Source organism: Mus musculus, chromosome 12, assembly GCF_000001635.26.
Source record: "Mus musculus strain C57BL/6J chromosome 12, GRCm38.p6 C57BL/6J".
Taxonomy (NCBI): Eukaryota; Metazoa; Chordata; class Mammalia; order Rodentia; family Muridae; genus Mus; species Mus musculus.
The window spans coordinates 52,642,604-52,664,903 of record NC_000078.6 but is presented as its reverse complement, the minus strand read 5'-3'; the positions used below and the strand labels follow the sequence as shown (position 1 = coordinate 52,664,903).

Here is a 22,300-nt window from a genome sequence, read left to right as displayed (position 1 = left end):
TCTCTCTCTCTCTCTCTCTCTCTCTCTCTCTCTCTCTCTCTCTCCATGTATATGTGTAATGTGTATATATCTATGCATACCTGTGTACCTTATCGTCCTCCCACCACGCACACACACACACACACATAGTAGAGAAGTGGCAAACAGAGACCGATTAGCTAGGTTTCCCAAAGGCCTCATTCAATTTCCACAAATACAGTCTTGGTCCTGTGGGCTGGACAGCGTCCATTTGCCATGTTGGTCACAAACACGGGTGACACAGGCCTGCAGGAAGTATGAAGCAGCTATGCCAAGGCACAGCAAAGAAAGATTCAACATGTCATGCCATGCTGCGCTCCATGTTCCACAGAGGCCTGGCTATATTCTCCCTCAGGGTTGGCGTGAGTCACCCCTGCATCGTCAACATGACTTTTTCCTTAGCTAGTGTTTTTTAGTGCTGAAGATGGAACTTAGCATTCTACACACGCTAGGTAAACACTATACCACTAAGCGTATTCCAACCCTTCCCTAACTGATTTCAACTGCAGTCTACTACACACTTTTTTAAAAAAAGCATACAGTTACAGCAGAGTAAATTTGGGTTGTCTTTGTGATATGCCAACATGGCCAAACAACATTAATTTCCTGTGGATTCAGTAAAGGCCAACACGGAATCTTGTCTATGGGAGGTTTAATGTGCAGAAATGATTTGGACAGCCATTCTGTTGCTCAGAACAGACAGAATACCTGCAACTTGCTCTGCTGCTTCCTAGATCTGCTTTCAGCTGTTCCATTTCCTGCATCACACGTGTGTTTAGCTGAGAGATCATCCCATCCACTGCATTTATCACTCAACCGCTTAGAACCATTTTGCTTTTCTGTCATGGGTACATTTATTTAGCCACAAACAGATCCCCAGCCACCCTCCCCATAGTTTTATTAATAATCCTGGAGACCCTTACATCTTCTAGAAGTGTGTTGAATGCATTGAGCAAGGATGGAATAAGATCAACATTTTTAATGTACAGTCCCTTTCTTATTTATTTAAACAACTGTTTCTGAAGATAAGGGCAGACCAAAAGGTGACTTTTACTACCAAGCTAAACTAACTGATGTTTCCATGTTTGCAAAAGTCATCTCTCAGCATGGTAAACATTTTTACCGCTCTTTTCTCTTCCCTTCTCAGAAATATAAATCATGAGATCACAGAGAATGCCTGACTTGTTCCCAGTCGCATCTCCTCACATTGCCTCTGCCTGGCACAAGCAGGCACTCGATAATGCTTTTGCTTTTGCTGCCTAAGCTGGTACAAGGCCTGCTTTACCTTGTGAAATTTTAACCATTCCTAAAAGCTTCCAGCACAATCAGCAGAGCTAAGTCCATTCAGTAGAGACCTTCTGCCACTGCCTTGTAACATAAGAGAGTAAGAAACAAGAGGGAAAAAGGAAAGAGGGTGATTACATCTTATCAAGCCCATAATTCTAACTCAAAACTACACTACGGCTGCAGAGGACCTAGCTTCAGATCCTAATGCCCACATGGTGCCCCACGACCACCTGTAAGCAGAATTCCAAGAGCTCTGATGTCTTCTGACCTCTGTGGGCATTGGGCACACACGGTACACATTCAGGCAAGCACTCAAATTACACAAAATAAAAATAAATGATGCCCTTTTAAAAGGCAGCACAAACAATTTAAAATCTTAGAGGCCAGCCACATTAGTCATGTCAGCACCATGCTTCTTGAATGGAGTTGGGGAAATGAGTGATCGTTTTGATGTTAAGAACAGATTTCAATGTTGAAGAAAGGAGAAGGAAATGTAAGATCTTTTAGAAGATGAATACATGACTAAGCAAGTAAGACTGCTGACTAATCTTCCATAGAACCCAAGTTCAATACCCAACACCCACATGGTAATTAATGCTTACTGTAACTCCAGTTCCAGGAGATCTTATGACTTTTTCTTGGCCCACTGGAGCATCAGATAGTCACTTGGTACACAGACATACATGCAGGCAAAACACTCATACACATAGAATTTTAAAATGTAATTTTAAAAGATTAATTAATTACATTAAATAAAACTCACCTCTTTTAAATCTAAAAGCATCACTATGAATTCATAATGTACTTTTACTTTAAATTTTTCCTGTATCAGTCTACTGGGAAAAAGACACAAGAAATAATGGTCAAAGAAAAAAGTAATATGTACTAATAGTACCCAGGTACTGTGGTTTCCAAAATCCTTCAGGCTTTTTGGAGCCATGGTGAAGCTGTGACAAAGTAAGAAATCTTCAAAAGCTGCTAGAGTTGTACCCAGAGAATTCAGGAGCCAGCCTGGGCATTCCAACGGACAAATATGGAAAATCTTAGAGCCTGGCCACGATTGTATATACAATGGCTGCAACTGATTAGAATATAGCAATCTGTGTAGATATATAAGACTGTGACAATCCTGTAAGAACCATTGGTTGGCCAGGTATGGTAGCAATCCTAGCACCTGGGAAACAGGAAGTCTAAGGCTAGCCTGGGCTAGAGAGTTAGTTCTAGTCCAGCCTGAGGTACAGAGATAGGAAAAATTACAAACAAGCCAGCAAGCATACAAACACAACCACTGCCGATCACAAGCCCCTTGTGGGACTACTTACTGGGTTTACGTTGGTGAATAGAGGAAGGAATCAAGCAGTAGCCTGCCTTTCCCTTGTGAACTGTACCTCAGCGAGGATGATAGCTGAGGGTAATCATTTCTTTCGCTGGAAACACTGCAACCAATAAAGGGAGAAGTGAAAACCGAGCATTCCCCTCCAGAATGCCTTGGGAATGAACAGGTCTAGAAAATAATTCTTAGCAGCTCTGAATGTCCTTAAAGGGAGCAAACACTGCAGACCTCCCAGTGACACCACACCCTAGGAAGTGTCTCGTCTGATCTGCCACTAAAGTTACCTGCCAATTTATACAGTTTATACAAAATTGCGAATAGCATGGGCATGCAACAAGCAAAAATACAGGTGTGAGATGTTCTATAAGGCTGATGACAGCAAACCTGCAAGGGAAAGGAGATAGGAGTAGAGCCATAAGTAAAGAGAAATGCAAGAAATGCAATCTTCAAAGCCAACTTTTTTTTATATCCTGACTATAACACACTTAAACAACCCAGAAGGAAACGTGATTATTGGATATTAGATGATAGTGAATACTACAGTTATAGGGCCTAGGGTCTCATGCATGCTAAGCAAGCACTCTACCAGTGGTTTGAATAGGTATGCCTCCCTAGATTCATGTGTTTGGATGCTTGGCCATACGGAGTGGCACTGTTAGGAGGTATGGCCTTGTTGGAGGAAGTGTGTCACTGTGGGGACAGGCTTTAGGGTTTTCTACGTTCAAGCTACATCTAGTGTAACATAGTCTCCTTCTGCTGCCTGTGTATCAAGATGTAAAACTCTCAGCACCTACCTCAGCACCAAGTCTGCCTGCATGCCTTGCCATGATGATAATGGACTAAGCCTCTGAAACTGTAAGCCAGCCCCAATTAAATGCTTTCCTTGATAAGAGTTGCCATGATCATGGTGTCTCTTCATAGCAATAAATCCCTAACTAAGAGAATCCTTAACCATCTCTGACTTTGTCTTTTGAAATGGCATCTGAGTTGCCAAGGTTGGCTTTGAACTAACTCACTCTGTAGCAAGCTTTAAGCTTAGTATCCTCATGTTTCAGTCTCCCAAGTGTCTGGGTTTACAGACCTACACCACTGTTAGGCCTAGCTATTACATTTAAATTACTGTTAATAGTAATTCCTTCTAGGTTAAATAAGTATTTTAATAAAATGTTATATTTTAGGTATTTAGTTGCTGTTTAAGTATAAAAATAGTTTACAGTTATGTTTACTTAAAAGAAAGCTTATTTTTTGCTATGGAAATCTATACAGACAAAATAAATATCTAAGAGTTTCTTCAAAAAATATGAAGAACAGAACAGACAAGAAATAGGGTAGGATCTAGATGAAACGCTTCTCCTATTAATTGAGAATTATTGAATTATCTTACATGAGGTTTTATGAAAATGTTCTCTTTTATTCATTTGAAATATATAGTTAAAGAATTATTTTTAAAATCTAGCTTCAATAATTCCCAATTAATAGAAAAATTGGGAGAGGAGACCCTTGTTCCTGTGAAGGCTCGATGCCTCACCATAGGGGAATGCTAGGGTGGTGAGGCAGGGCTGGGTGGGTAGGTGGGAGAGCACCCTTATAGAAGCAGGGGGAAGGGTGTGGAATAGGGGGTTTTCGAAGGGGAAGCCATGAAGCGGGACAACATTTGAAATGTCAATAAATAAAATAACCGATAAAAAATTTTAAAAAGAGTAAGCTTAAATGTGCACTATAAAGTGTGTGGGCAGCCTTTGGATGCTATTGATAAGCACTGCTGTCTGTAAGGTTTTGTATGTTTGCGTTTCCGTGCTCTCGAGTGTCCATGCCTGCATAGAATAGTGTCATACAGTAAGTCTGTGCTCAGGGTCCTGAGGAGCTGTTTACATCCCACCAGAGAGGCGAGACCCCCAGTGTCTCTCCAGCCTCCCCTGCACCGTTACTGTCTCTCGGATTCGAGCCACCCCAGTAAGCCTTGAAGCTGAATGTCTGGACAGTTGTGCTTGCATCTCTAAAGATGACTCTTCCTCCTCCTTCTCCTCAGACAAGGTCTTCTTACATAGACTGATCTATTGTTAAACTAAGAATCCTCCTGCCTCCACCACCTGGGTACTAGGATTAGAGCTGTGTGCCACCATGCCTGACTGTAAAGATAACCCTTAAGTATATTTTTAAAACCTTTTTGAGCCTTGGTTGCTCAAAAGAACAGATCCTTTGGACTGAGAACACAAGCCCGACAGAGTCAAGCCAGTTTTCGATAACAGTAAGTCCTATAAAGAAATAAAATGTGAAAAGCCTGGGAAGATGGGGGGGGGATAATGGTTTGGGGGTGTGCCTTTTGACTGGCGGTTTAACACTGAAGATGTGTACTGAGTGAAAACGTTTGCTCCCAAGAACTGCTTTTCCAATAAAATGGTGTCAGAATAAGCTTTAACTCCTAAATCTCACAGCAAAAAGGGAGGGTGGAGGAAAGGAGGAAGTTGGTCAGCACAGGCAGGGGACACTTCATTTTGAAACAGTTCTTATGAATAGATACCACTCAAGCCCTCACCTTCCATGTAGAAGAGAAGCCATAAACATCAACATCATCTTCATGTGCCAAGAGATCCGAAAAGGCCTGAGAAAAGATAAACTTTTGGAGAAGCCAATGAGATTCAGGAAAAAAAAAAAAAAAGTTGTTTAATTCACACAAATTAGTGTGGAACAAAAGCAAATAATATAATGTCACAAAGTTTTCACATTTTGATCTTACACACACCAAGCCCACCTGCCTAGAGATGGTACTGCCCCTCTGTGGGCTGGGCTCTCCTATGCCAATTAGCAATTAAGAAATGCCCCCACAGAGAACAACCACAGGCCAATTAGCTGGAAGCAGTTTCTTCTTTGAGCTTCTCTCTTCACAGATGTTTCCAATGAGGTTAACCAATGAGGTTAGCTTTTTGGAGAAAATGTAGAAATGAATCAAAATGGGTAAATTGATGCTTAGAAATGGGGATGTTTTCTCAAATTTTAAATTAGATGTTTATTTTCCCTCAATTATATGCGAGACGTTTTTCCTGTAGAGACAAGAACACACTCTGTTGAAACTTTTGAGTCTGTAATCACACCTCCAAAATGGTGATTGTTGCATGGTTGAACTTACATGAGGAATCTGAAATACTCAAGAAGGAAAAGACTGGGTCTGAGGGGAGAGGAATGTGGATCTTCTGTTGAAGAGGTCTAAGGCTTTGGCTATACCTGATGAGTGAGTCCTTAGAATTCTGCCTCACAGCACTGTTTACAGTTAACAGCACTGAACAACACTTAGAAACTGTTAAAGAGTATGAGTTATTTTCTTGTTCATGTGCTAGAACACCCTACTGACACATCTTGAGGATGTTGCACATCCTTAAGAAAGAAGTTAGGCTCCTGTTTTAAGAGAGCCCAGCATGTTGGAAGACCCGAAAGCATTCATGGTGGTGGGAGCATGTGGCTGGACTCTTCACACCTCAGTGGACCAGGAAGTAGAAGAAATCTGCTGGAACCAGAGTCAGCCAATAGTCCTCAAGCTCCACCCACAACAGGCCCTATGTCGGGTCTACCGCCTCCTAAAACAGAACCATCCGCTGGGGACCAAAATGTTCAAACAGATGAGCCTATGGAGGACATTAGATGTTCAAATCACAAGAAGTAGGTTTCATGATGTGTTCTTAGCCCAATTTAAAAGAAGAATAATTATTTACAAAAAAAGAGGTATGAAAACAGTTTCCCTACAAGTCCCTATAATTGAAACTGGAGAGACAGTTCATGCTGATGACTGCTCTATCATGAGTACTGGGGTTCAGTTCCTCTGTCCCACTTAGGACAGCTCACAGAATGCCTTTAACTCTAGCTCCAGGAGATCCAACACTTCTGGCCTCTGCAGCAACCACATAAACACACCTGCTCATAAAATAATTCAAAATTAAAAAATTTAAAGTTTCTGTAAGTAATACAAGTTAAGCTATTCCTTCTATGTCCACCCTGTTTAGAGAGTCCCACGGTCCCCAGAGGACTCTCCACGTGATCTTAGGATCACTGGTGAGTGGAACACAACATCTGTTTGAAACCAATTGTGACAGGCCTGTGACAGCAGAAGCAAGGACACTGGAGCCCTGCCTGACCAGTGGCTCAGTTTCCTCCTAATCAGTGCTGGTATACCTTGGTTTCGAACACACCAGACAGCCCCACGGCCCCAGAGGAGACATCACTTCTAGGATCTTAAGATTCCAGGATCCCAGGATAACAGGGGCTTGGTCACGCCAGGATCTCAGGGTCTCAGAGGAAGCTTGACTGCCAAGAATTCTGACACACCCAGAATCTCAGGATCACAGGAGCCCAGAATCACAGGATCACAGAGAAAGCTGGACTCCAGCTTTATAGGAATTATAGGAAGGACAGGCTCCAATCAGATATATTGAGGGCAGCAAGCACTTGAGATAATCATATGGCAGGAGGCAAGCGTACGAACAAAAGCAACAGAAACCAAGGTTACTTGGCATCATCAGAACTAAACTCTCCCACCATAGCAAGTCCTGGATACACCATCACACCAGAAAAGCAAGATATGGATCTAAAGTCACTTCTCATGATGATGATGATGGAGGACTTTGAGAAGGAAATAAATAATTCCCTTAAAGAAATAGAGGAAAGCACAGGTAAACAGTTAGAAGCCATTAAAGAGGAAACACAAAAAAACCCTTAAAGAGTTACAGGAAAACACTTCCAAACAGGTGAAAGAATTGAACCAAACCATCCAGGATCTAAAAATGGAAGTAGAAACAATAAAGAAATCACAAAGGGAGACAACTCTGGACATAGAAATCCTAGGAAAGAAGTCAGGAACCATAGATGTGTGCATCAACAACAGAATACAAGAGATGGAAGAGAGAATCTCAGGTGCAAAAGATTTCATAGAAAACATGGACACGACAATCAAAGAAAATGCAAAAAGATCCTAACTCAAAACATCCAGGAAATTCAGGACACAATGAGAAGTCCAGACCTAAGGATAATAGATATAGATGAGAATGAAGATTTTCAACTTAAAGGGCCAGCAAATATCTGAACAAAATTATAGAAGAAAACTTCCCTAACCTAAAGAAAGAGATGCCCATGGACATACAAGAAGCCTACAGAACTCCAAATAGACTGAACCAGAAAAGAAATTCCTCCCGACACATAATAATCAGAACAACAAATGCACTAAATAAGGATAGAATATTAAAAGAAAGGGAAAAGGGTCAAATAACATATAAAGGCAGACCTATCAGAATTACACCAGATTTCTCACCAGAGACTATGAAAGCCTGGAAGATCCTGGACAGATGTTATACAGACCCTAAGAGAACACAAATGCCAGCCCACGCTACTGTACCCAGCAAAACTCTCAATTACTATATATGGAGAAACCAAAGTATTCCATGACAAAACCAAATTCACACAGTATCTTTCCATGAATCCAGCCCTTCAAAGAACAATAAAGGGAAAATCCCAACACAAGGACAGAAATGACACCCTAGAAAAAGCAAGAAAGTAATCTTTCAACAAGCCTAAAAGAAGACAGCTGCAAGACCAGAACCCCAACTCTAACAAAAAAAATAACAGGAAGCAATAATTACTTTTCCTTACTATCTCTTAATATCAATGGGCTCAATTCCCCAATAAAAAGACATAGACTGACAGACTGGCTATATAAACAGGACCCAACATTTTACTGCATACAGGAGACCTCCCTCAGGGATAAAGACAGACACTATCTCAGAGTAAAAGGCTGGAAAACAATTTTCGAAGCAAACGGTCCAAAGAAACAAGCTGGAGTGGCCATGCTAATATCGAATACAATAAACTTCCAACCCAAAGTTATCAAAAAAAGAAAATGAGGGGCACTTCATACTCATCAAAGGTAAAATCTTCCAAGATGATTTCTCAATTCTGAATATCTATGTTCCAAATGCAAGGGCATCCACATTCATTAAAGAAACTTTAGTAAAGCTCAAAGCACACATTGCACTGCACACAATAATAGTGGGAAACTTTAATACCCCACTCTCATCAACAGACAGATCCTGAAAACAGAAACTATATAAAGACACAGTAAAACTAGCAGAAGTTATGAAACAATTTTTTTCTCCTTTTTTTAATTAGGTATTTTCTTCATTTACATTTCCAATGCTATCCCAAAAGTCCCCCCATACCCTCCCCCCCACTCCCCGAAACAAATGGTTTTAACAGCTATCTACAGAACATTTTACCCTAAAACAAAAGGATATACCTTCTTCTCAGCACCTCATGGTACCTTCTCCAAAATTGACCATATAATTGGTCACAAAACAGGCCTCAACAGATACAAAAATATTAAAATTATCCCATGCATTCTATCAAATCACCATGGACTAAGGCTGATCTTCAATAACAGCATAAATAATAGAAAGTCAATGTTGACATGGAAGCTGAACAATACTACTCAATGATAACTTGGTCAAGGAAGAAAGAAAGAAAGAAATTAAAGACTTTTTAGAGTTTAATGAAAATGAAGCCAAAACATACCCAAACTTATGGGACACAATGAAAGAGTCCTATGAGGAAAACTCATAGCTCTGAGTGCCTCCAAAATGAAGCTGAAGGGAGCATACACTAGCAACTTGACAGCACACATAAAAGCTCTACAACAAAAGGAAGCAAATTCACTCAAGAGGAGTAGATGGCAGGAAATAATCAAACTCATGTCTGAAATCAACCAAGTGGCAACAAAAGGAACTATACAAATAATCAACCAAACCAGGAGCTGGTTCTTTTGAGAAAATCAACAAGATAGATAAACCCCTAGCCAGACTAAGTAGAGGGCACATGGACAGTATACTAATTAACAAAATCCGAAATGAAAAGAGATACATAACAACAGAACCTGAGGAAATCCAAAACATCATCAGATCCTACCTCAAAAATCTATACTCAACAAAACTGGAAAACCTGGATGAAATAGACAATTTTCTAGAGAGATACCAGGTACCAAGCAAGGTTCAATCAGGATCAGATGAAAGATCTAAACAATCCCATATCCCCTAAAGGAATAGAAGTAGTCATTAATAGTCTCCCAACTAAAAACAAGTCCAGGACCAGATGGGTTTAGTGCAGAGTTCTATCAGACCTTCAAAGAAGACCTAATTCCAATTCTCCTCAAACTATTCCACAAAATAGGAACAGAAGGTACTCTACCCAAGTCATTCTATGAAGCCACAATTACTCTGATACCTAAACCACACAAAGACCAAATAAAGATAGAGAACTTCAGACCAATTTCCCTTATGAATATCGTTGCAAAAATACTCAATAAAATTCTTGCTAACCAAATCCAAGAACCCATCAAAACGATCATCCATCCTGACCAAGTAGGTTTCATCCCAGGGATGCAGGGATGGTTTAATATACGGAAACCCATCAACGTAATCCACTATATAAACAAACTCAAAGACAAAAAACACATGATCATCTCGTTAGATGCTGAGAAAGCATTTGACAAAATCCAACACCCATTCATGATAAAAGTATTGGATAGATCAGGAATTCAAGGCCCATGCCTAAACATAATAAAAGCAATATATAGCAAACCAGTAGCCAACATCAAACTAGAGGGAGAGAAACTTGAAGCAATCTCACTAAAATCAGGGACTAGACGAGGCTGACCACTTTTTCCCTGTCTATTCAGTATAGTGCTCGAAGTCCTAACCAGAGCAATTAGACAACAAAAGGAGATCAAGCGGATACAAATTGAAAAGGAAGAAGTCAAAACATCACTATTGGCAGATGATATGATAGTATATATAAGTGAACCTAAAAATTCCACCAGAGAACTCCTAAACCTGATAAACAGCTTCAGTGCAGAAGCTGGATATAAAATTAACTCAAACAAATCAGTGACCTTTCTCTACACAAAGGATAAACAGGCTAAGAAAGAAATTAGGGAAACAACACCCTTCTCAATAGTCACAAATAATATAAAATACCTGGGTGTGACTCTAACTAAGGAAGTAAAAGGTCTGTATGATAAGAACTCCAAGTCTCTGAAGAAAGAAATCATAGAAGATCTCAGAAGATGGAAAGATCTCACACGCTCATGGATTGGCAGTATTAATATAGTAAAAAATGGCTATCCTGCCGAAAGCAATCTACAGATTCAATGCAATCCCCATCAAAATTCCAACGCAATTCTTCACTGAGTTAGAAAGAGCAGTTTGCAAATTCATCTGAAATAACAAAAAAACCTAGGATAGCAAAAACTATTCCCAACAATTAAAGAACCTCTGGTGGAATCACCATGCCTGACCTCAAGCTGTACTACAGAGCAATTGTGATTAAAAAAAAAAAAAAACCTGCATGGTACTGGTATAGTGACAGACAGGTAGATCAATGGAATAGAAATGAAGACCCAGAAATGAACCCACACACCTATGGTTGCTTGATCTTTCACAAGGGAGCTGAAACCATCCAGTAGAAAAAAGAGCATTTTCAACAAATGGTACTGGTACAACTGGCAGTTATCATGTAGAAGAATGCAAATTGATCCATTTTTACCTCCTTGTACCAAGCTCAACTCTAAGTGGATCAAGGAACTCCACATAAAACGAGAGACACTGAAACTTATAGAGGAGAAAGTGGTGGAAAGCCTCGAAGATATGGGCACAGGGGAAAAATTCCTGAACAGAACAGCAATGGCTTGTGCTGTAAGATTGAGAATCGACAAATGGGACCTTATAAAATTGCAAAGCTTCTTTGTCAATAAGACAAAAAGGCCACCAACAGATTGGGAAAGGATCTTTACCAATTCTAAATCTGATAGGGAAATAATATCCAATATGTACAAAGAACTCAAGAAGCTGGACTCTAGAAAATCAAATAAACCTATTTTTAAAATGGGGTACAGAGCTAAACAGAGCATTCTCAACTGAGGAATACCAGATGGCTGAGAAGCACCTGAAAAAATGTTCAACATCCTTAATCATCAGGGAACTGCAAATCAAAACAACCCTGATATTCCACCTCACACCAGCCAGAATGGCTAACTAAGATCAAAAATTCAGGTGACAGCAGATGCTGGCGAGGATGTGGAGAAAGAGGAACACTCCTCCATTGCTGTGGGTTTGCAAGCTGCTACAAACACTATGGAAATCAGTTTGGTGGTTCCTCAGAAAATTGGACATAGTACTACAGGAAGATCCAGCAATACCTCTTCTGGGCATATACCCAGAAGATGTTCCAACTTGTAATAAGGACACATGCTCCACTATGTTCATAGCAGCCTTATTTATAATAGCCAGAAGCTGGAAAGAACCCAGATGTCCCTCAACAGAGAAATGGATACAGAAAATGTGGTACATTTACGTAATGGAGTACTACTCAGCTATCAAAAACAATGAATTTATGAAATTCTTAGGCAAATGGATGTATTTGGAGGATACCATCCTGAGTGAGGTAACCCAATCACAAAAGAACACCCATGATATGCACTCACTGATAAGTGGATATTAGCCCAGAAACTTAGAATACCCAAGATACGATTTGCAAGACACATGAAACTCAAGAAGGAAGACCAAAGTGTGGATACTTTGTTCCTCCTTAGAATGAGGAACAAAATACCCATGGAAGAAGTTACAGAGACAGCTGGGCATGGTGGCACACGTCTTTAATTCCAGCACTTGGGAGGCAGAGGCAGGCGAATTTCTGAGTTCGAGGCCAGCCTGGTCTACAGAGTGAGTTCCAGGACAGCCAGGGCTACACAGAGAAACCCTGTCTCGAAAAACCAAAAAAAAAAAAGTTACTGAGACAAAGTTCAGAGCAGAGCCTGAAGGAATAACCATCCAGAGACTGTCCTACTTGAAGATCCACCCTATAAACAACCACCAAACCCAGACACTAGGCAGATGCCAACAAGAGCCTGCTGACAGGAGCCTGATACAGCTGTCTCTTGCGAGGCTCTGCCAGTGCCTGGCAAATACAGCCATCCCTTGGATGGAGCACCAGGTCCCTAATGAAGGAACCAGAGAAATACCCAGGGAGCTGAAGGGGACTGAAGCCCCATAGAAGGAACATCAATATGAACTAACCAGGCACCCCCAGAGCTTCTTGGAACTATACCACCAATCAAAGAAAACACATGGTGGAACTTGTGGCTATAGCTATATATGTAGCAGAGGATGGCCTAGTCAATCATTAATGGGAGGAGAGGCTCTTGTTCCTGTGAAGGCTCTATGTCCCAGTATAGGGGAATGCCAGGACCAGGAATGGGAGTTGGTGGGTTAGGGAGCAGTGGGAGGGGGAAGGGGATAGGGGATTTTTGGAGGGGAAACTAGAAAAGGGGATAACATTTGAAATGTAAATTAAAAAAATATCTAATAAAAAAGAAAATAGAAGCAATTTCTATTAATGAAAAATTATAATCATCACATCAGCTTTTGACTAGTTCATCTTGCCTCTTGGCTAACTTCAGGCAAGTTTGTAAATAAAAAGTGCTGCTTAGAGAACACTCACCCTTTATCACCCACAGTGGTGGATAAGAGGCAGACAACAATAAGGAATGAGTGGGTAAACAGACTTGCACCCAAAACACTACATCATTCCTAAGACACCATTCAAGATTTCTAAGCCATATAAAAAAAAATTGAGCAGTATTTCATACTTTAAAGAAAAGTAATTCTATATACAATACAACATAGATCTGCTTTTTAAAGATATTTTATTTTGAATTGAGTGTTTAGTGTAGGCTTGTACTTTGGTGCCTAGGGAGGCCAGAAGAGGATGTCGACTCCCCTGAAGCTGGGATTACAGGGAGCTGAGAACTGCCAGGTACAAGCACTAGGAACCAAATGTGGATCCTCTGGAAGAACAGTACACACTCTTAACCTCTGAGCTATCTCTCTGGGCTCTTGATCCATTTTTCTAATAGTTCTCTTTTGATAGATTATGAATAGAAATTTTGGAAGTAAAACCCTAGCTAATACTTAACAGAACAAATGCTTATTTTCTTGCCTAAGAACAATCAGGTTGTCACCTCATTTGTTTTTATTTTGTCTGTGTTCACTAACCTTGGCTATCACCCGTGTAGAGACTTCTTTGCTTGATGCTGCCAGCAGCATTTTTTATTTACAAGTTACTGTGAAATTGGCCTAGAGATAATTAGAATTAGTTAGCAGCTTGCACGACCGCACATTGCATTAATAGAAATGTGTGCATTCTAGAAAGTTAATCAATGTTTTCCTGATGATGATTTTTTTTTCATCTGAAATCTACACCCTTTGATTAGAGACAAGGCAGAAAAAGTAAGATTTCAGTTCTAACTAAAATATATTTCAACTTCTCATCAAAGAAAATCTTGTTGCAGCAAATGGAAGAACATAAATCTACATGGTCCTGTCATTGCTCACATGCCTTACCTTACCTCCACCTAATTAAATGGGAACAAACATAAAAAGAGTTACAAGGAGACAGTCAGTGGTACCCATTGCTTCCCTCCATCCTGAAGCAGTCAGAGGTACCCATTGCCTCCCTCCATCCTGAAGACCTAGAGTCCTTGAAGGCACACAGGAAATGTGATTCCCTTTCCATCCTGTGTCTAAGATAAGATTTTTTTTTTAAATTTATCTTGGGGAAATAAAAATTGGTCTCTCCCGGGTAGAAGATTCAAACAAGATCTAAATTGTAGGGAACTTGCTATGCTACTAGGCTATTAGCTTCATATTCCATTCATATTTCTAGCTTGGAGAGTCTATTCTTTTTAACCTGGCCAACTTTAAGCACCTTCTACAACAAGGCACTGTTTGACTCCTTGGAGAAAGATAAAAGCAAAAACTCCCTCCCCTATCATCTGCATTCTAGTAAAGGGAGATAAGTGATCAGAAATAAGTTTAATAATTTATATCAAATGTTAGGTGCCAAGTGCTATGGAAAAATATAATACACCTGGCTAATGGGAATCTATTATCTACCACGGGGAAGGCTATCAATTGTACAGAGGGGAGCAACTTTGATTTTTAACAGAGAAGTCAAGGTAGACTTATTTTTTAATTGTTTTTATTAGGTATTTTCCTCATTTACATTTCCAATGCTATCCCAAAAGTCGCCCATACCCTCCCCCCCCACTCCCCTACCCACCTACTCCCACTTCTTGGCCCTGGCGTTCCCCTGTACTGGGGCATATAAAGTTTGCCCGACCAATGGGCCTCTCTTTCCACTGATAGCCGGCTAGGCCATCTTCTGATACATTGCAGCTAGAGACACGAGCTCCAGGGGGTACTGGTTAGTTCATATTGTTGTTCCACCTATAGGGCTGCAGATCCCTTTAGCTCCTTGGGTACTTTCTCTAGCTCCTCCGTTGGGGGCCCTGTGATCCATCCAATAGCTGACTATGAGCATCCACTTCTGTGTTTGCTAGGCCCTGACCTAGTCTCACAAGAGACAGATATATCAGGGTCCTTTCAGCAAAATCTTGCTAGTATATGCAATGGTGTCTGCGTTTGGCAGCTGATTATGGGATGGATCCCAGGATATGGTAGTCTCTAGATGGTCCATCCTTTTGTCTCAGTTCCAAACTTTGTCTCTGTAACTCCTTCCATGGGTGTTTTGTTCCCAATTCTAAGAAGGGGCAAAGTGTCCACACTTTGGTCTTCGTTCTTCTTGAGTTAACATGTAGAAGAAAGCGAATTGATCCATTCCTATCTCATTGTACTAAAGTCAAATCTAAGTGGATCAAGGAACTCCACATAAAACCAGAGACACTGAAACTTATAGAGGAGAAAGTGGGGAAAAGCCTCGAAGATATGGGCACAGGGGGAAAATTCCTGAATAGAACAGCAATGGCTTGTGCTGTAAGATCGAGAATTGACAAATGGGACCTCATAAAATTGCAAAGCTTCTGTAAGGCAAAGGACACCGTCAATAAGACAAAAAGGCCACCAACAGACTGGGAAAGGATCTTTACCTATCCTAAATCAGATAGGGGACTAATATATAATATATATAAAGAACTGAAGAAGGTGGACTCCAGAAAATCAGATAACCCCATTAAAAAATGGGGCTCAGAGCTAAACAAAGAATTCTCACCTGAGGAATACCGAATGGCTGAGAAGCACCTGAAAAAATGTTCAGCATCCTTAATCATCAGAGAAATGCAAATCAAAACAGCCCTGAGATTCCATCTCACACCAGTCAGAATGGCTAAGATCAAATATTCAGGTGACAGCAGATGCTGACGAGAATGTGGAGAAAGAAGGTAGACTTCTTTACATGGTAAGAGCTAAACAGAGACCAGGGAAATGTGAGGGAATGAGCCAGGTGGGCACTGGGGGAAGAGCAGTGAAACAAAGCAGCCATGTAAAGGTTCCCATGTGGAAGAGAACCTGGAGGGCAACAGGTTAAGCAGAGACGGGTCGAATATGAGACTTTATAAAGTCTGTTTTTTTGTTTTGTTTTGTTTTGTTTTGTTTTGCTTTTAAATAGAAACCATCCCTGATTTTATGGTGAAAAGGAATACAGTCTAACTTAGATCAAGAAAAATCATATTCACTGCTCTGGTGGAAGAGATTAAATCAGAGATTAGTAGGAAAGATCTTGTGATATATTGGTGTGAGGTGGTGTTCTGTAAATAGTTCTTGGAGCTACTATAACAAAGCACCACAGCCTGGAGATTTAAGAAGCAGACATTTGTAACCTCATAGTTCTCCAGGGTTACAAGTTAAGAGACAAAGTATTGGCAGGGCCATGCTCCCTCCTTTCTGTTTCAGTACTGGCTTCTGGTATTGTCAAGCATCCCTTGCCTTGTAGATGGCTATCTTCTCCCTGTGTCTCAGATAGTAAGGGTAGCAAGAACTAATGCTACATAGGACTTGAAGGTTTAGCCACAAGTTATCTTAGCACATTTGAAAGTAATACTTTAATAGTTAAAATGTGATTCTATGATTTTGTCCCATGCAATAGGAAATGTAGCCACTTATAAGGGCTGGTCAATTGTGGGGTACCATCTGAGCCTCCTTGCTCTGGGGTGTGTTGTATCCAGTAGACTGTATGCTCAGCTCTAAAGCAGCATCCAGGCCAAAGCAGTAGTTCCCAGAACTGCTCTGGGCCAATGCCTGACTATCACAGAAGTTCAAGGGTACATCCAAAGGCACTCTCTTCTCTGTCTCCTTGTTTGCCAGGAAAAATATTTCTTCAGAGCTATAATCAGTGTGTACTTCTCCATATTCTTTCTTTTCACAGGTATCAAACAGACATGTAAAATATTCTATGCCTTCCTCCCCTCCCCCTTTCTCCTAGCTACATCTGTAGAACGTGAGCAGACATACCCATAGTTGGAGTAGTCTGAGAAATACAGACAGTAAGAAGGGATTTTTAGTTTGGATCATCCACTACTCATCTAGCAAAGATGATTTCAATCCAAGTGGCTGGTAGGTCATGAATAGCCCCTGGCACAAGGTAGACCAGATACCCAAATTTTTACTGATAGTGATGTGAGAACATGTCCCATTAAAGACAATTCTCTTACTATTTAGACTCAAGCAATTAAAGGGGATAAAAGGGGGGTTGGCTGGTCGTCACTGTTACACTGCCCTATACAAGAATAACAAAGAGCCTAGGGATACTTACAAACAGTTAAAGTACCACAATTTAATAGCTTTTTTGGTCATTTACAAAGAGGCTCTAATTGCCTGTGGTAAGTTGAGGCCAGCCAGGTCTACAAAGTGAGTTCCAGGATAGCCAGGGCTATACAGAGAAACCCTGTCTAGAAAAACCAATAAATAAATAAATAAATAAATAAATAAATCTCTCTCTCTGTGTGTGTGTGTGTGTGTGTGTGTGTGTGTGTGTAAGCCCACAGGTCACAGAATTTGTCTTCCTCTATCATTACCAACCTTTACTTTTTGACCCAGCAGCTCTAACTGATCCTGGAGCTTACTGATGGTTTAGGCTGGCTGGCCAATAAAGCCCCTAGATCCTCTGTCTCTGCCTTCCTGGTACTGGGGTTACAGGTGCACAGGATTCACACTTGTCTCTTTTACATGGGCACTGAGGGTCTGAATGAAGGTCCTCATACTTGCAGGGAAAGTATTTATGCTGACTAAAGCCATCCAAGTACATCCAATAAGCATTTAAATGCTTAGCCAAGACAGGTTATATTTTATAAAACTCCTATTCTAAAAAAACATTGGAACCAGGTGGGTCATCTGAGTTAGTGTCACTAATCAATGTGACATCGACAGACTCACTTGAGCCTTCAGAGCATACAGAGGTAGCCCACCTCTATTTACTAGGAACTAGCATATCTACACACAGGAAGATTAGTCAGACATTTCTATGCTACAAGGCGAACACACCATCTTTAGGTGTTGCCCCACACTGATCCCTGCCAAGCTGATAACTAGGGATAAATTCCAGCACACTCTGTGGTGACATGTTAGCACTGATGAGAGAAGGAAGAGACTACACTCCAGAAGAACTGTGGAAAATCCACACTCATGTCCCAGCCAGCCCAGGGGAGGACTTCTGCAGCTGGTTTTGAGAATGCCTGATCAAGAGAGATGGAACATAAGATTCATATGAAGAGTAAAGTGACTTGGGGTGCAGAATTTAACATCCAGGCAAGAAACTTGGGGTCTGGTAAGCTTGCTAAGGTCATACCAACCTGTTGGCATGGTGATGCTTGAAAAATCCACAACTGATGCTGAGCAAAGCAGACACACTTGAATACTGACGTGTAACAGAGGAAAAGATGGAGAGGCTGGAAAAAAGGTGAACCTGCGGGAATAGATACATTGGGGGATGCTGAACGTTTGGTAGAAGATTGAAGTTTGTAGAAGCGCCAAAAAGATGTTTAATTCTCCAAGACTACATGGAACTTTCAGGTAAAAGTGAATCAATGAAAATATCAGTCCTTCAGAGCCTATAGTAAGGGAGGCAGCCATGAAGCTTGATAATGATGTGATAAAACCGCATACAAATAGAGGCCAGGTAGCAGTACAGAAGCCAAGTGGCCAAAATTATTTCAATGATTGTCAAGGTTAAACATCTAATTATCTAACCAAAGACCTGAAAAGAAAATCTATCAGAAGACAAAAGATAAAAAGATCCATGTAAACAGATGGGTGCATATAGGCAAAAAGTCTTTTGTGTTCCATTTATGCATTCACCATCCAAAAGGTGTGTACTCAGATGGGCAAGATGATAGGGCCAGTAGACATAAATCAGTCTTGTCATCAATCACTTGAGAATAACTGGACCAGCAGAACATGACTGTTACATACCAATCCCAAACCTATTGTATCTTTCTGCTTTAAAATTCTTTATTCTGGACTTTAATTAACAATCAAATCGATATCTTACTTATTTGTACTTTAGGCATCAGACAGTTTTGTGTGTGCATGCTGGACACCTCATTTAGAAAGTTTTAGAGTTCGCAGATAACAGAAGCCTAACTGAGAGCTTGTCACCGTGGGGCACCCTTACTGATTGCTTTAGTCTACTTGGTGCGATAGAACAGTGTCCTGAACTGAAACTAGAAATGAGAGGGAGAGAGTGGGCAGTTTGAAAAGTAGACGTTCAAAAAAAGATGAATAAGAGTCAGTTAGCTTACTCTGTATGTCTCCTTCAGCTGTCTTGAATATGAGGAATTGTCTATCTTCCATGAATATTCAGGATATAGTGTTCATCTGAGACTTCCATATCATGGGGTCAAGAAACAATTTGAGCCAGGCATTCTCAATGCTGCTGGAGAAGAGCTTCCTAGAAGACAAACATGAAGACCCTCTTTTCCTGCTCTGCAGTTGCATTGTGAAGTTCTCTTGGGACATCGAGTTAGTGATGATAATTATTGATATTTATCCATAAGAAATTCTAAAAGTAGGCAAGTATTGTGTATGTATGTATGCATGCATGCATGTGTATGCATTCATGGGAGATATATCAATGCCCAGCTACTACAGGGACTAAGAGTCATCACTGTATATTTTTTTGTTGTTGTTTTGTTTTGTGAGACAGGGTTTCTCTGTATAGCCCTGGCTGTCCTGGAACTCACTTTGTAGACTGGCCTTGAACTCAGAAATCCGCCTGCCTCTGCCTCCCAAGTGCTGGGATTAAAGGCATGTGCCACCACCGCCCAGCGAGTCATCACTGTCTTACAGTTCACCTGGTCAACAGTATGCTTTCTGTATGGTCAATGGACCAACTGAAATCATAACCCTTCCTCCTTCAAGAGATAGCAAAAGATATTAAGAAAAAGTAGAATAGACATAATCCTTAATGTGAACTCCTGTATATTTGATGCCTCTTTGTCAACTACCTACTTAGCCCCACAGAAATGGCTGTATAAGTCCCAGAAAATATTACCAATCTTGATCCTGCTCAATTTTAACCAGAGATGTTCACTCCTCTCCTGTGTGTCGTTTGTTTTTGTATTATAGAATGTGGAATATATATATATATATATGTATATATATATATATATATATTCTACTTCTTAGCTGTTTCTTCACTCCTGATTATTCCATTTTATGACACAAAGCTAGCAGCTTTTCTTACTATCATATGTACATGTTAAATGTAGATGGTCTTATTCTTGTTCAACTTGGGGTTTAAGATATAGACAAGATATCACCAACAATGGTCCCTTATCAGACAATGTGAACAAAGTAAAACCTTATTTTAGGGTCCCTTGTGCACCTGGTTCCACTACTTTATAATATTTGGTACATGAAAAAGATTGTCTTCAAGATTACATATATATTGCCTATAAAACTCACAACTTACTCAAGTTCTTCCTCAATGTCTGTTTCCTATAGTACGTCCCATTTAGTGAGAGATCAAAGGAACCACCTGTTGCCAGAGGCCGGGGCTGAGCTGGTGATGAGTCACAGCTTGTCTACTTAACTCTCCTACTTGCCAGCTATGACTGATACTACCTGTTCTTAGGAAAGAGAGGAAATAGCATCATAACGAACATCTGAGAGCAGATGTTTAAAATAATTGGCTTTATTCCCATCTGCTGCAGAAGGAAGTCTCTGATAATGGCACCTAGGCTAACCCCCATGTGGTTGGTGCACGCCAAATTGCACTTCCTATGGTACTAGGAGAGCTGAGGAATGATGTAATACAGAGACCCGCAGTCAGGCATTATGCAAAGAGAAAGACCTTGGAACACAGAGCTCTATGTGGGCTGTCTCCATCAGATCTCTCCCCGGAAAGCTCAGGGAACCCTAGAAGAAGAGATAGAATGAGTGTGAGGGCCAGAGGGGATGGAGGACATCAGGAGAACAAAGTCCTCTCAATCCACTGAGCAAAGTTCATATGAACTCACAGAGACTAAAAACATAAGCCCAGGACCTGCACAGGTCTGTACCAGGTCCTCTGCATATATATCTTAGCTTTTGACTTAGTGTTTTTATGGGACTCCAGAGTGTGTGCGTGAGTAGGTCGCTGATTCTTATACCTTCTCTTGGGGATGTTTTTCCCCTGTCCAGCTTTGCTATGATAGGTTTTGGCTTCATCACATTATATTTTATTTTGTTGGATTTTGTTGGTAACTATGAGAAGCCTGCTCTTAGCTAATGAAGACAGAAGGGGTAGATCTGAATGGGAAAGAAGGAGAGGAGAATCGGGAAGAAGTAGAGGGAGGGGAAACTGGAATCAGGATAATGTTTATGAAAAAAATAATCTATTTTTATTAAAATGAAAAATAGTATATACAAAAATAAAAAGTAAAATAAGAGGCCTCAGCTATAATGAACCAACATTAGGAATCAGGTCCGTAATCTGCAGAGGCTAAAGTAGAAGGCCTTTATTTTCTGAAAGGAATTAGAGAGTAAGCAGCTGTTTCTCAATTGATTGGGGGCAGGGAGAGACAGTACCTTGACCACACCTTTCCTTCTTAAACTATTTTTAATATAATATTTTATTTATTCTTTGACAATTTCATACTTTTATTTTTAATTTTCACACTTTTCATATTTTTCAGTACTTTTGTTTATTTTTGAGGCTGTAATTTAATAACAGCATCTCTACCGTCCAGTTCCTCCCTCCAAAACCTCTAATTGATCCCTCCCCACTCCCCTTGAAATTCATGGCCTCTTTTATCATTAATTGTTATTATATGCATATGTGTATTTGCATACTCACAAATATTCCTAAATATAACATGTTGCAGCCATAGGATGTTACTTGTCTGTGTTTTGGGGCAGACAGTCTATCACAGACAATCCTGTGCTCTTCCCAGGGCAGGAATACTTCTCCTGCTCTCAGCTTTACACAGTCGCCTGTAGTTCATTCTCTCCTACTCTCAGCTTTGCACGGTCGCCTGTAGTTCATTGTGTAGTTTTGAGGCCTCATGGGTTTTCCCTATTCAGTTGGGCATGTTTGTTGGTGTCCTCCTTGTTTAGCTCATGGTTGGATGGCTATGTTGGTGAGACTTTACAGGCCCAGCTTCTGACATACAGTGTATTTTGACTGCCCTTCTAAAACTCTTAAAGCATTTGTGGTATTTGGTTGTAATGAGTAGACAAGATACTTGAATTCTTGAGACATTCAGATGAAGTCATGGTGTGGATAAAGCCTATGAGATGGTGCCTGCCTACACATTGAGAGGTCATCTACAACCTTGCACATCTAAGAAGAAGGAACAAT

At 40.5% G+C, this 22,300-nt stretch overlaps 1 long non-coding RNA gene across 9 annotated transcripts in view; it reads right to left on the bottom strand.

Moving 5' to 3' along the window:
- Nucleotides 1-2,633: 2,633 nt before the first annotated feature.
- The window catches only part of Gm35239, a 59,318-nt gene continuing 39,651 nt past the window's right edge, over nucleotides 2,634-22,300 (bottom strand). For 7 of the 9 annotated variants that reach the window (XR_001780609.2, XR_001780615.2, XR_001780611.2 and 4 more), the window contains 3 exons: nucleotides 5,175-5,240; nucleotides 2,923-3,022; nucleotides 2,634-2,741 (listed from right to left, as the gene is read on the bottom strand). This is a non-coding gene — a long non-coding RNA (predicted gene, 35239). Of the gene's footprint in view, nucleotides 2,742-2,922; nucleotides 3,023-5,174; nucleotides 5,241-19,324; nucleotides 19,409-22,300 lie in introns of those variants that run through there. The other 2 variants (XR_001780612.2, XR_381591.4) reach the window with 2 other exon arrangements.